Source organism: Aythya marila, assembly GCF_965140915.1.
Source record: "Aythya marila genome assembly, chromosome: 6".
In the NCBI taxonomy this organism is placed as follows: domain Eukaryota; kingdom Metazoa; phylum Chordata; class Aves; order Anseriformes; family Anatidae; genus Aythya; species Aythya marila.
Genome location: NC_139047.1, coordinates 36683397 through 36695953, shown reverse-complemented (window position 1 = coordinate 36695953; position 12557 = coordinate 36683397).

The following is a 12557-nucleotide window of genomic DNA, read 5'->3' as shown; positions in this document are numbered from 1 at the left end:
TCTTTTGTGGCTTTACATGATGAAGGCTCCGTAGTGGAGGAGCTTGTGATGGAGTTACTTCCCTTGCCAGCTGTGAGGTTAAAAGTGGATGTTGTAGAAGATTTTGAAAGTGCTTTATTTAGCTGACCCTGATAGTTAATGGGCGTTACATATCCTAATGTTGTTTTCAAACTTTCCACTGGAAAGTTTGCTTTTTTTTTTTTTTTTTTTTTTTTTTTTTTTGTCATTAGAATAGCCTGTAATGTTCTTAATAGCAACCCAAACTCGCCTGATCTAACCTGATTACAAATACAGGCTTAATTCATTAACCACATCTTTTTTGTAAGGAAAAGGGCTTATTCTGAATTAAGGGAGACACCACCCCTCTCTCTCCCTCAGTTCTCTATTCCGATACCATTTTGCATTGTGACATTTATTGTTACTATTTTGCAAGGCTGGGGTTTCCTGGAATCTGAGAGGAACCTGCAGCGGAGCCTCCAGAGGGGCAGGATCGGTGTGCCCAGGGACGAGCATGGCTGGCGAGGGGCAGATGAGAAATGTGTGGGGTTTGGCCTCCTCCCACACGGCCTGGCCAGAGCCAGGGCTCACCAGCTCGTATAGCCAGGAGCTTCTTGTCCCTAACTGCTGCTGCCCTTCCTTCAGTGCCTGCCGTGATGCTTTCCCTTCTTCTGAGGTGGGAAGTTTGCAGGCTAGCTGGTTTTTAACTCCGTGTCTGAGTCTGTTGTTAGCTAGGAGATCATTTGGGGGTTGAATAGCACTTGGTTTCATATCAAGCAAAAATCTGCTTGGGAAGAGTGTTTGCGTAGTCTGGCAAAATCGAACCCGTGCATGGAAGATGGGCTGGCAAGGCGACAGCTCTTCAACAAAGAAAGCATGAAAGTTTGTGAACCTGGACAGGACTGTAACCACTTTTAAGTGAATATTGGCATTATTTGTTTCTGTAGTCTCCTAATGAGTCACCCGCGGAGAGCAGGACCTCAGATCCAGTTTGAGATTCTCCAGCCTGAGCTACGGAATAAAAACAGTATTAGAAGTTACAGGAAGGGAGTGAATAATGTTTAAATATTGCTCCATCCTTCCTAGAGAGACTGCGTAAACTTGCACAGCATTGGAAGTGACAGCTGAGATTAAAGCAGGTCAACTCTTGCAAACACTTTCACAATACCCCCGTTCCTGTGACACTGTAAGATGGAGAAAGTCTGCTGCTGGCAAGCTGTCAGGGGAGAGCGCATTTCGTAACGAGTTGTTCGCCCTGCGGAAAACACAACGAGGACATCCTCAGAGCCTGCAAGAGCGCGCCGCTTGCTCGTGCTGTGTACAAAAACCCCTCTTTTCTCTCAAAACGCCAATCAGCCGGGCTGTGGCTTGAAGCTGGCGGTCTGCGTATCTTCCTGCGTTGTGTGGGATGGATGGCAGGCAGTGCCACAATCTGCAGCGTTTCATCCTTGAGTGCGTGCTGCAATCCGTTTCCTTCCTGTAACTTTTTCCACCCTTGATCATTCTCAGGGAGCTGATTAGGAAAGGGTTGCAGCGGAAGAGGGGACAGTGTGCGCTGAATATAATAATTTCCCGCAGGGAAGAAATCCTTTCTGCGCCGTGACAAGTCGAGTAATAATGACATCAGTGACAGACCGGGTTTAGATTTGCAGAGCTTCCCCTGTGCTGCTGTGAGCTGCATGAAAGACATAATGAAGGGCCTCAGGTTCCCCGTGCAGGTGGAAGTGGGACCGAGCTCCTTCCATCACCACTTCGATTTTCTTTTTTAGTCAGCTGTGGAACTTCCTAAAATGTTTCCCTTTTGTGGGGGAACTTTCATCCTAGAGGGTTACTTCAGCTGCTCTTGAATTAATTACAGCACATCAGCTATGAACAGTGCACTCAAGGGAGTGCCGCAGTGCAACCTCTGCTTGCCTGGTGAAAGCTCCTTTGCCTTGCAAATGCCTCAGGTACCTCATTTATCGCAGTGAGTGCCGTAGCAACCAGGAAATTTTCCTGAACAGATCACAAAGAAATGTTTCCTTGGGCTTTAGAGCAGCGTCAGGCTTCTAGAAACTTTGGGAACAAACTTGGGCGTTTCTACGTTCTAGATCTGTAGCCACGGAATGTGAACAAGAATATCTGCAGAGGAGATGCATCGCTCATTTTCAATTATACCCAGCTTTCTTGGGGAAGCAAATTAAATTGCACTTAACCAAAGAATACAGATAACGGTATTAAGTACAATAGAACATTTTAATTACTAAGAAAAACAAATGTACTTGTCTGTTACTGTAATTAAAACAGTGTTGTATTTGCTATGCATTAATGTGACGTGCATGTCTGCAGTACAGTAATTGGCTCAATTCATCACCGGTTTCTGACTTGACGTTATGGCTAGTGTGAAGCCGTACAAGAAGACAGGAATTCAGCGCTGATACAGACTGTTTGACAGGTTGTCTGCCTGCTGATGGAGCAGAGCTGTCATTTGTCTTCATCATAGCTTCGCTTCAGAGCTGTGGTTGTGCATTGCGTAAAGCACTGATCACCTCTGAGCCCCCTGGTAGCTCTCGAAGTGCTTGCTAGATGTCCTTGTGGTGATGCTCCAGCTCTAGTTTCTTGTTCTTTGTTGTGGGATCTGGGGTTTGAGTGGCTCAGGGGCTGCTGTGGTGCCTCAGAGACTGAGCAAGGCAAACTTTGCTGCAGCTACGGCCACGGTGCTGTGCCTTGTCCCTGCGGCACTGCTCTGGGTGTGGATGGTGACCAAGAGGGAAGCCTGCAGGAACAAAGGGAAGAGCCAAAGAATGAAGAGGCTGAGCTGATTTCCCAGATCTCGGCCTTGCACTCTTTTCTCCTCTAGCTTCAGGATGCCCAGTGACAGTAAGACAGTCTTCAAATGCATAAAGACAGCCATGAAAAGAAAAGAAACAACCTGTTCGCATGCCCCTTTTGTTAGAAGAGTGATCTCAAAAGATCACAGCTGGGAAGAGCTGGGTTAACAGGAGGGAGCAATTTCCAATGTTAAGGTAGTTAAGTACTGGACTAAATTCCCTACAGAGATTGTGGGAAGGCCCTGCAGGACATGGGGAAGCCTTTCTGAGGAGCAGCACGGTGGAGCCTGATCCCTCCTTGGAAGAGGTGAATAGAGGCCGTCATCTTTGGGCATCTCCTCCAGCCTGATTCCTGTGGCTCCAGGGTGCAAAAAGCCCTGCTACGTGGGGCTCCCGGTTTCTCCTCAGGCCAAGAATACATATGAAGGGCTCACGCAGACTTCTCTTTAAGCAATTCACTTCCAAGGTGTTTTAATTGTAGACGCAGGAGCCAGTGCTACATCTATAAAAACTACAAAAAGGTAGGGAACTGATCTCTCACCACACATGCTTTGTGCTGTTTTAGTAGGACAGGAAGGCCGTAAAAGCCAACCGGTGTTACGGGGTGGCCCTGTTCTACCTGCTTTGTCCTTTCAGGTGAAGCCCAAGCAGTTCCAAAGAAAGTGGAGCAACACGAGTTAGGGGAGCTGCTGGTTAATAGTTAATGAACAGGCTGGGTTTGAGCGCACATCCCGGAGATGCCCCTGCTGACTGTATTTAAACAATAAAGTGCAGCAGGCAGCGCTTTTCGAGTCGATTACAACAGTCCTCGTGTGGTGTTACAGTGCACAGGAGCGAAGGCTGAGTGACTTTAATCACCGGAGAGCTGTAAATTCACTGCCTGCTATTAGCAGATGAACTCTGAGTTACATATATATTAAAAAAAAAAAAAAAAAAAAAAAAAAAAAAAAAAAAAAAAAAAAAAAAAAAAAAAAAGGAAGTAAAGTAGGTAGGCCTGTCAATTTACTGGGCCTTATTGGCAGGAAGATGACTTAATTGGCAGCCATTGAGAAATCCCTATTTATGTAGAAGTACCTGCAAGATTTATATTGCATGAAGGATAAATTATAGCTATTGTATAACCCAGTGATGTATTTATAACTTTGATTACTTAATGTTAAGACATCTACCTCAGCAATGTTGTGTGCTAAATCATTTGTTGTGTTTGAGATGCTTTTGCATACGAAGTTTCTAGTCACAGCTAATAGGAACTGTCTGGTTAAAATAATCTGATGATGATAGGATTGGGATAATCCAGGTGTGTTCCATGCAACCACTGAAGCAACCAATAATTAGTATTTCATTTCCTTTGGGCCATTTTTAAAATGTCAATAAATACCTTAAATTTGATTCTCTTTTTTCATAGAGTAATGCTGGGACGTCTGACAGTTTTAAAGTAAGTCTAAGCAGATTTCACACCCATTTAGTGCACCAGACTTAGTAGTAAAAATAATCCTATTTTTTTTTGTGGAAGAAACATAAAGGGGCTAAGATGATGCCTTGCATGTGAGACTGCTAAAAGACATCAAAGCTATGAATGGTCCTGAGAAAAACAGAGCTTCATTGCCATTCGAGGGAGCCTGAGGCCAGTATTTGCTTCCAGCAGCTCTTGCTGGGCTGTGCCTGTGCACATGCATTTGTCTGTTGCTGTTTCACAGATAACTTGTTGTCCTGGTTGAAGCGAGGAGCTACCTGGTCATCCTGTGCTGGTGCAATGTGCTGTGTGTGCCCAGAGTGGGGTTTTGGCACTGGCATGGGGGAGCTGAGCATCACGTGTCTGCTAGCAGTACAAATTCGTGCATGGACCTGGGAGAAAGGCTTCTCAGCAGCAGAAAGCAAAGGAGAGGGCTTAACTCACAACATAAGATTTTGGTCCCTAAGCCTCTCCTCAATACTGGAAAATGTGTCGTGGTTATCCAGCTGGGTTAGCGATAACGCCATTCTTCGGTGTACATGCCCGTGATTTACTTTTATTGTCACTGCCTCTCCGCTTTCGTTTCGAAACTTCTTGATTTTCTTAAGCTCAAAGAAAGCTGCCAGCTGTCTTGGGACATCACCCTGAGCCATGGAAATCTGAATGATTCATTAGCCTCCGAAGAGTGAGCTCAAAGCTTGAAACCCTTTTCAGACTCTCAGTAAAAGACACGGATTAGGGGGGATCTCGGTTTCCATCTCATAGAGAGCTGCCAAATTCCCTTCCCTGCTCCTCCGGTTCTTATGCCTCTCTTCAACATCGTGCATTAAATAACATGACTAATATTTGTCATGTGTTACTTGTCCTTTTGAGTCTTTATGGGGGAAGAAACATGCATTGTTTTGACTGGGTGTGTTATTTTATTATTATTTTTTTTAAATCTAAATATAACTATGTGTGTGTTAGAGAAGGTAGGTAGTGCATGGGGTAGAGTGTGTTTTGGGTCTGCACCACACTTTGCTGCCAGAGAGACTTTATTTCACTCTTGGGCTACTCCCAAGGAAACTTTACCATGCACTACGCCTCGGTCTTTGCTTTGCGATGAGCCTGTGGCTGCAGCAGCAAACGGCAGAGCCCAGCGGGAGCAGGTCTGTGGAGCAAGGTGGTGCTGAGAACCCGCTGGCCACATTTGGCAGGTTCGTGTTGTGCTCTGGTGCTGTGGGACAGCACCCTTCGGCTGGGCACCAGGGGCTTTCCTGGTGCTTTCATTTCATCCAGAAGAAAACCAAGAGGGTGAAGCGAAGCTCAGGAAGCAAGGAACACTGTGGAAAACCCCACTCCTTGTCTGAACTACTACAACACTATGGCTGCGCCCCCCAAATGCAGTTGATCAGAGAAATGAAGCCTGTGGAAAAAGAAAAACCCTTATCAGATGCTCGAACCCAGTGCTAAAAGGTATCGTTGCCACTAAGAAATACATCACAGGATATTAATTGGCAAATCTAGCCCTGCTATTTTATTGCACTGCAAATAAGAGAAATAATAATGTCACCAGTGGAAGTATCCAGCACCATGTACACCCTATATATTGCAGTCTCCTGTTCTGTTCTCCTGCTAATGTCTGGACACTGACATCTCTCTGCAGCACTCGTGGACCGGTGTATGCCTTAATGCGCCTCCTGAGCAAATTATTTTTGTTAGTTCAGCATGTCTCTAATAATCAGTCTCCGTAATTTGGTTTTCTCCATTCATTGATTGTCCCAAATATGATTTTGCAATGCAAAGATCCCCTAGTCATAACTACAGAAATGACAGGCAGTACTTTTTGTAATCTCCATATTTGACGCATGAAAGAAGGCTAAATTCCTGTTTGAATAAACAACATAATAAGGTTATTGAGAATAAGACCATTACTATATAAAATTATGTCTAAGTGGCAGATATAATTAACATTGGATTGTAATTACACTAATTACAAGTCACATTAAGATACTCCAGTAATGACAAAGTGAGCACCCTATAATTGAATGGAATAAGCAGGGAAACATGCTGCTCACACTAATTACCTAAATGAGCTAATATGTCTTCAGAGTGACAGTCATGCTCAGTGTTATTACACAGGCAAGACAATTTTGTAAGTTAAAAAAAATTCTAATTTCCTTCCTTCCTTCTCTTCAGGACCCATTTCAAATCATCAGCAGCTTCAGAATTTCTCTCTTGAGCCAAAAATAGAGAGATCCCACAGTTTAGGCCTTTTCTAATTTTGCTCAGCAAAATACAAGTTTCAGGGTTACACTGTGATTTTGACATATTCCTGCTGCTTTAAAAGTAAAATCTGGCTTGTTCTGTGTTTATTGGTAGGCTCCTTTGACAAGCCAATCCACTGTGATTTCCTCACTTGTCTAAATTCGAAACAAACAAAATAATGTAACTTAAACTCAGCGTGCTCTACAGCATAAAGCATACTTATTTTGTTGGCTCCAGAGTAGCAAATATGGCTTATAACAGTCTGGCTCCAGTTGTGCCCCTGAGAGTGGTAAAATTTGAATTATTCAAGGCAATTAGTGGGAGCATTGCAGTGGAACTCAAATTTCAGCTCGAGCTTCTAAGAATAAAAACTAGTATAAGAATAGGAATTCTACATATTGTGGAAAAAACACAGATTACTTTTTTCTTTAAACACCTCCAGCTGTCTGGGGCTACGAGATGGGAGGAAAAATGACATAATGGACCCCTTCACTATTTAAAATAGTTTGTTAAGATGAAAAAAATAGAGCCGATGGACTACATCAGATCGTCTATGTTTCAAACTTATCTGAAGGATTTGTTATTCTTGTTTTTCCTTCATATGTGGTTTGATTCTTAGGGATCTGGAGTCCCAGATTCCCATTTCTTTTGGTGATAGCCAAAAATCAGGAGCATACGGTTTCTTAGCAATATTTCTGACTGTTTTTGTTTATTTTTATCCCGGGGTGTAGGAGGTTCGCTCACAGAGCAGTTTGGTGCCAGCACTTTGATGAACTCTTTTCCTGTCACCAGGAAAGCCATGAGTTTTCAGGAAGTGTTTGAGCGAGGATGAGGAGGTAGTTGAGTGGGATGGTGTCCTCAAAAGTAAAAATAAGTCAAAGCTGCTGACTGCAAATGTGGTGTACGGGTATCTTGGAGACCCGGCCTCCTCTGTAGAGAGTGGAAAGGAGAAAAAAGGGGATGGAGGCTTGGAAGCTAAGGTCAGGAAAAAAAAAGAAAAAAAATACTGGTGAGGAACTGAGGCAATTGATGGGCTAAATAAAATTAAATGATTTTTTAAAGACAAAATAAGAGAGACTTTAAATGTTTGTAACCTGGAAGGTGGTTGTTTTTTAGAGATGAATAAGTCCAAGTAGAGGGAGGTGGAAAATAAAACAGACTTCTTTCTGTTGGCCTTGAAGATACTAGAAAGAGTTAGCTCACATATAGATATGTGTTCTAGACAGTGGAAATTTTATTTGGTTTATAAAGTATCACTGATTCAATGGACCCCTGAATCACCCTTTATTGTTCTTACAGGCTTGAAAAATAAATAAAGTCATAGGTCTACTTAAACCTTTAATCTGGAGTCTGCCTAGGTTCTGTCACCCATCACTTTGGGATTTAATTAGTCTTACAAACTAATATTCTTCCCTGTGAATGATAAAAATGTCAAAGTCTCGATGGACTGACAATACACTGCAATCCACACTACCTATGATTTTGGCCAGTCACATATGATAATGTATTAAATAAATTATATTTGAATTTACACTAACAATTAGGTTGATTCTTTAACCTGCAGGCATGATGCAGATATGTGCTTTACAACTATCTTGCAAGACAGCCTTGCCTATTAATTGCTTATTTGAACAAATAAATAAAAAATTACCGAAATGTGTATTACATTAAAAAAAAGACCTCCAGTAACCAAAGTTTTTGATTGAAAGTGTTATCCACAAAAAGTTACCTGAGAACTTAAATTCTAGAGAAAATTGTGATTTAAATTCACAAAACCATCAAATGAATAATTTTAACAGATTCTCAGCTCTTCTTAAACAGATGACTGTGTGTTTGCAACTGAATGTTTGATAAATGAAAAGAGACAAAATGTTCTACTTTTCAGCACATTTTTATCCACAGCTGGTGTGCAGACCGAGACTGAGTGTATGTTAGCTTTAGCCGTGATTTTTCAAGTTGAGGTTTACTATATTTAGCTCTACATATATTTAGAATCGATGGAAGTAAATTTTTTAACTTTGGAAAATGTTGCTGAATGGAGACTTTGGTCCAGCTGAAAAATATCAGCAGTGCTCCTTGATCCTACCTCTACGGTGCAAAGAATTACTGGCTCCAGGGACCCCCTCTGAACCCTGTGAGAGTTTTTCATCGTTCCTAACCGCAGTGAAGCCTTCGTGAGGCACACTTATTCGCTTTCCCGGTACGTACACAGAATCCTACACCCGGATACCTCCTGTTGTAGGCTCTTTGCTTTAATATATGTGTACCAGAAGGTAAGTATTTATTAGGATTGTACAGTACGTTTGAGGCATATCATACCTGTTTAGGAAAAAATAAAGATACCTGGGGATTTGCTTAGGCATTTTAATAATAGTTAATATGTTAGAAAGTATTTATCTTGGCAGAAAATTTTAGTATATATTTTTCTAAATGGCTGTTTGCCTAACTAGCATGATAATAAAAAGTCATTTTCATATTCCCTTTCCTATTCAGTAGGTGTGACTCTGGTTCCACACCTCCTGAAACATTACTTGAGTCATCACAGTAATTACGAACACGCTTGAGTTCATGTAGATACTTTATGTATTCCCTATTATATCCTTAATTTTTACAGAAATAATTGTTGTATACATTCTGCTAATAACTCTATGTGTGGTTAAATAGAAGTCGCTCAATGTATTGCTGGCATTCCCATCTGTAAAATGGGGTAACGCTGTGTATTTAGCTGCTGATTGTGTTATAGTATTGGTGTCAATATTGGTGTGATATTCTGAATTTTCTAAATGCTATGCAAAATCCAGCTTATGAAAATGTTATGATAAAGACTTTGAACAAAAATGTTATTTGAATGTTTATAAAATAAGCAGCTCAAGGCTCTTGCCATGCTAATCAAAATACCAAAGTTAATTTAGTTGTTATTTAGAATAGCAATTCATTCAGATCAGCAAAAACAGTTCGCAGCCACTCAAGGCAAATAATAGTCACTAAAAAAGAGCAATTTATTGCAATTGGATTATATCAGCATAAACACAATGCTGCTGGACTGAACAGGGAAAATTGAAGGCTCTGTAGCATTTCCATGGCAGATGTCTGCCAAAACTCCTTTAGCGAAGGTGTTAACCTCACCCTGGGCTGTGTCAGCTCATGTGGGACAGCCACCCCGCAGTCGGCATAGCCCTTCTGCTGACACGTTGCTCCACTTTGTTAACACTGGGATCGGCAGTATGTGTCTTATCTACAACGTGGTGTGACTGCGCCTTTTGTATTGTAAAATGAAGTGAAAATTGTAGTGGACTGCGTACGGAAGAGGTGCTTCCAGACGGGCTTCTGTTAGGTCTTGTCAAGCCACACGCCTGGTCCTCGCACACATCTTCGGTCGCTTCAGCACACGTTTTATTTTAGGCTGCAGCAAACAACAAAACAAATGTCGAACGGTGCAGCGAGGGCAGTAAGGGACCTGAACCTGTCCAAATGTTCGCTTTGCCGGGGACCTGAGCCGAGGAGGTGGTGGCCACGGTCTGCACATTGCATCTGAGCTACATTTGGCTATATAAACAATAGTCCTCTCAGCTTACGCTGTAATTACATCTCTTTGGTGAGTCACTTCTTTCACATGATGCAAATATTTACGGCTTGCAAAGAACATGATACCCAATCAAGGAACAGACTTTTCTGGTTAGCGTGGAAAAGGCTCGGTGTCTGAGGCTGAGAAAATGGGGAGATTGTATTTGCTTAGGGGAATGGGAGAACTTCAGTGGTACAAAATGTCTTCCAAAACCAAACCAAATCCTTACTTTAAGAACCCCAGCTTTTGTTCAGACTTTTATTAGAGAAGGTGGTGACTTTGTAAAGCTCTGTGAGATGAAAAAAATGTGCAGATGTATAAGGCGTCTGGATTCAGCCGCTTCGCGTTGCGACATCTTAGTGCCTCTTTGGAGCCGCCAGGCCTGAAATCCTGTGTTTCTCAGCCAAAGCCAAGTTTGACACTGCCTTGCTGATGGATGTGTGGTCATATGAGAAGTACAGATCAACCTCCATCAACACCAGACACTTTGCAAAGGAGAGGAGAGAAAACAGGATTCACCTCTTACCCAGTGAAGGGCAACGTGAGCTGGCATGCCTGGGTTCTTCCAGGGCCAGCAAGGCTTGTGAGCTATTTTGAGGAATTTTACCATTCTTATCTCAAAATCTGGAAACACCAAAAGTTTTTCATTAGAGGGAAATGCTGATCAGGGAACAGGCCTACACTGGGAATCCATACAAAGGGCAGTAGCTGACCAGTTCATTGATACATTGAGTATGATTCTCATTTAATTCTAACTTTCAATTATTTAATTCTAACTTTTGCACTTTTATAACAATAAATGGCTGCATGGTTAATACATCAACACTGGTAACTCAGGCTAACAGGATGCGCTGACCAAACGAGTTCAGTAAATACTTATCCAACTTATTCCAGCATTTCTTGGGGAGTTTGAAGCATTTGTTCCAGGATTGAAGTTGCTTCTTGATAAGCTTAAATATAGGTGACAGGGAGGACTCCTGCTTCACAGATTCCTTCTCAATCTGGAATTGTATTTAACCCCTTCTCTCCATCCCCGTCTTGTGCAATAGTTGGATTTTGGTCTGATTAGTGCCAGCTGTTTATTAATGTAACTTAATTTATGTAAGTTCTTATGTTTATTTGAATGTAAATCAACTGAGAATGTGAATATTTTCAGTGTGGTTTGTCTTTTATAACCGAATATTTAATTTAGGAATGCTACAAGATTATAAAACCTGAAACCCTCTAAAATGACTTCACTCTTGCAGCATATCTGTGTGTAATGAATCTATATGAGTACAAATGAGAATTTGAAATGAAAGCATATGCCCTGCCAAATTAAGGGGTCAGAGAAAGCATATATGAACTAATGGCATCAAACCTGCTGCCAAACTGCAATTGTCAGGCCCACTTTTTAATAAAAACAGTTCATACACAGAAAAAAAGTAGGAAATCTGAAAGGAAAAGGGTTTTGAAGAGAACTGAAAAAAACACATGACCTTGCTCACTAGAAACAGTTATTAAGACCTCTGAAATTACAAAACGAAAAAACTGAGCTGAGATGAATCATGTGGATGAGCATATGAAGGAAAGAATGTTTCATGCTCCTGTAGCACATATGGTTGGGTGATATGAATGTAACAGTGTTATCAGCCATCAGACGTAAAGGGGGCAGTTGGGGGTTTATGCATTTCCTTATTAATCTTCTTGTGAAAAAGATGGGGTTTGGGCTTGAAACACGGCAAATCCTGCAGAAGGGTGTCCTCACAAAGGAAGTCTCTGAATATCCAGTTGGGAATGTGCTCCCCATTCAGTCCACTGAGGCTTAGGTTTGTTTTGCTATCAAAAATTAAGTAGTTCACAGGTCTTGTATGCAAGATGGAGGAGTCCAGGACTATACAAGGTGCTGGGTTGTATAGCTTCACAGGGATTTTGTTAATTCTTTGCTTCATCTTCTTGAATGTTGAGGACTTCTTTTCCAAAGTACTGGTAGCATTAGTTTCACCTTTCTGCTCATTTTGGTTTCCTGTTCTGAGAAAGTGTCCTCGAGGCACATCTTATTTTCCAGTTACCCAAGAGATAGGCACATCTCGAAATTTCATTTTTTCCTACTATTTCATGTTACCACTTCTTCTCTTCTGAAGTACCACAGAAGCCAGAAAAGCTAGCAGTAGATTAATGCTGCCTCTTCTTTTCCTTCCAGTTTTGTCCTGGAGCAAAAGGATGGAATTAAGTCAACATAAAGTTTTGACCAGTCTGGAACAATCTCTGGTTACTGGTCTGTTTTTCAGACTCATTTCAGGCAGTAACCTGATCAAATGATGAATTCAGCACAGCTGTCGAAAGCCCAAGTATACTTTCTGAAATCTGTTTAAATGGCTTTGTAACACCTAAAACCATAATTGAGTGATATCAGCTATTTTAAAACTATTATTTTAAGACACAGAAAGGTGATGTGATGCAACCACACTATTGCTATCAGCTAAGGACCTAAATGGCTACCTGT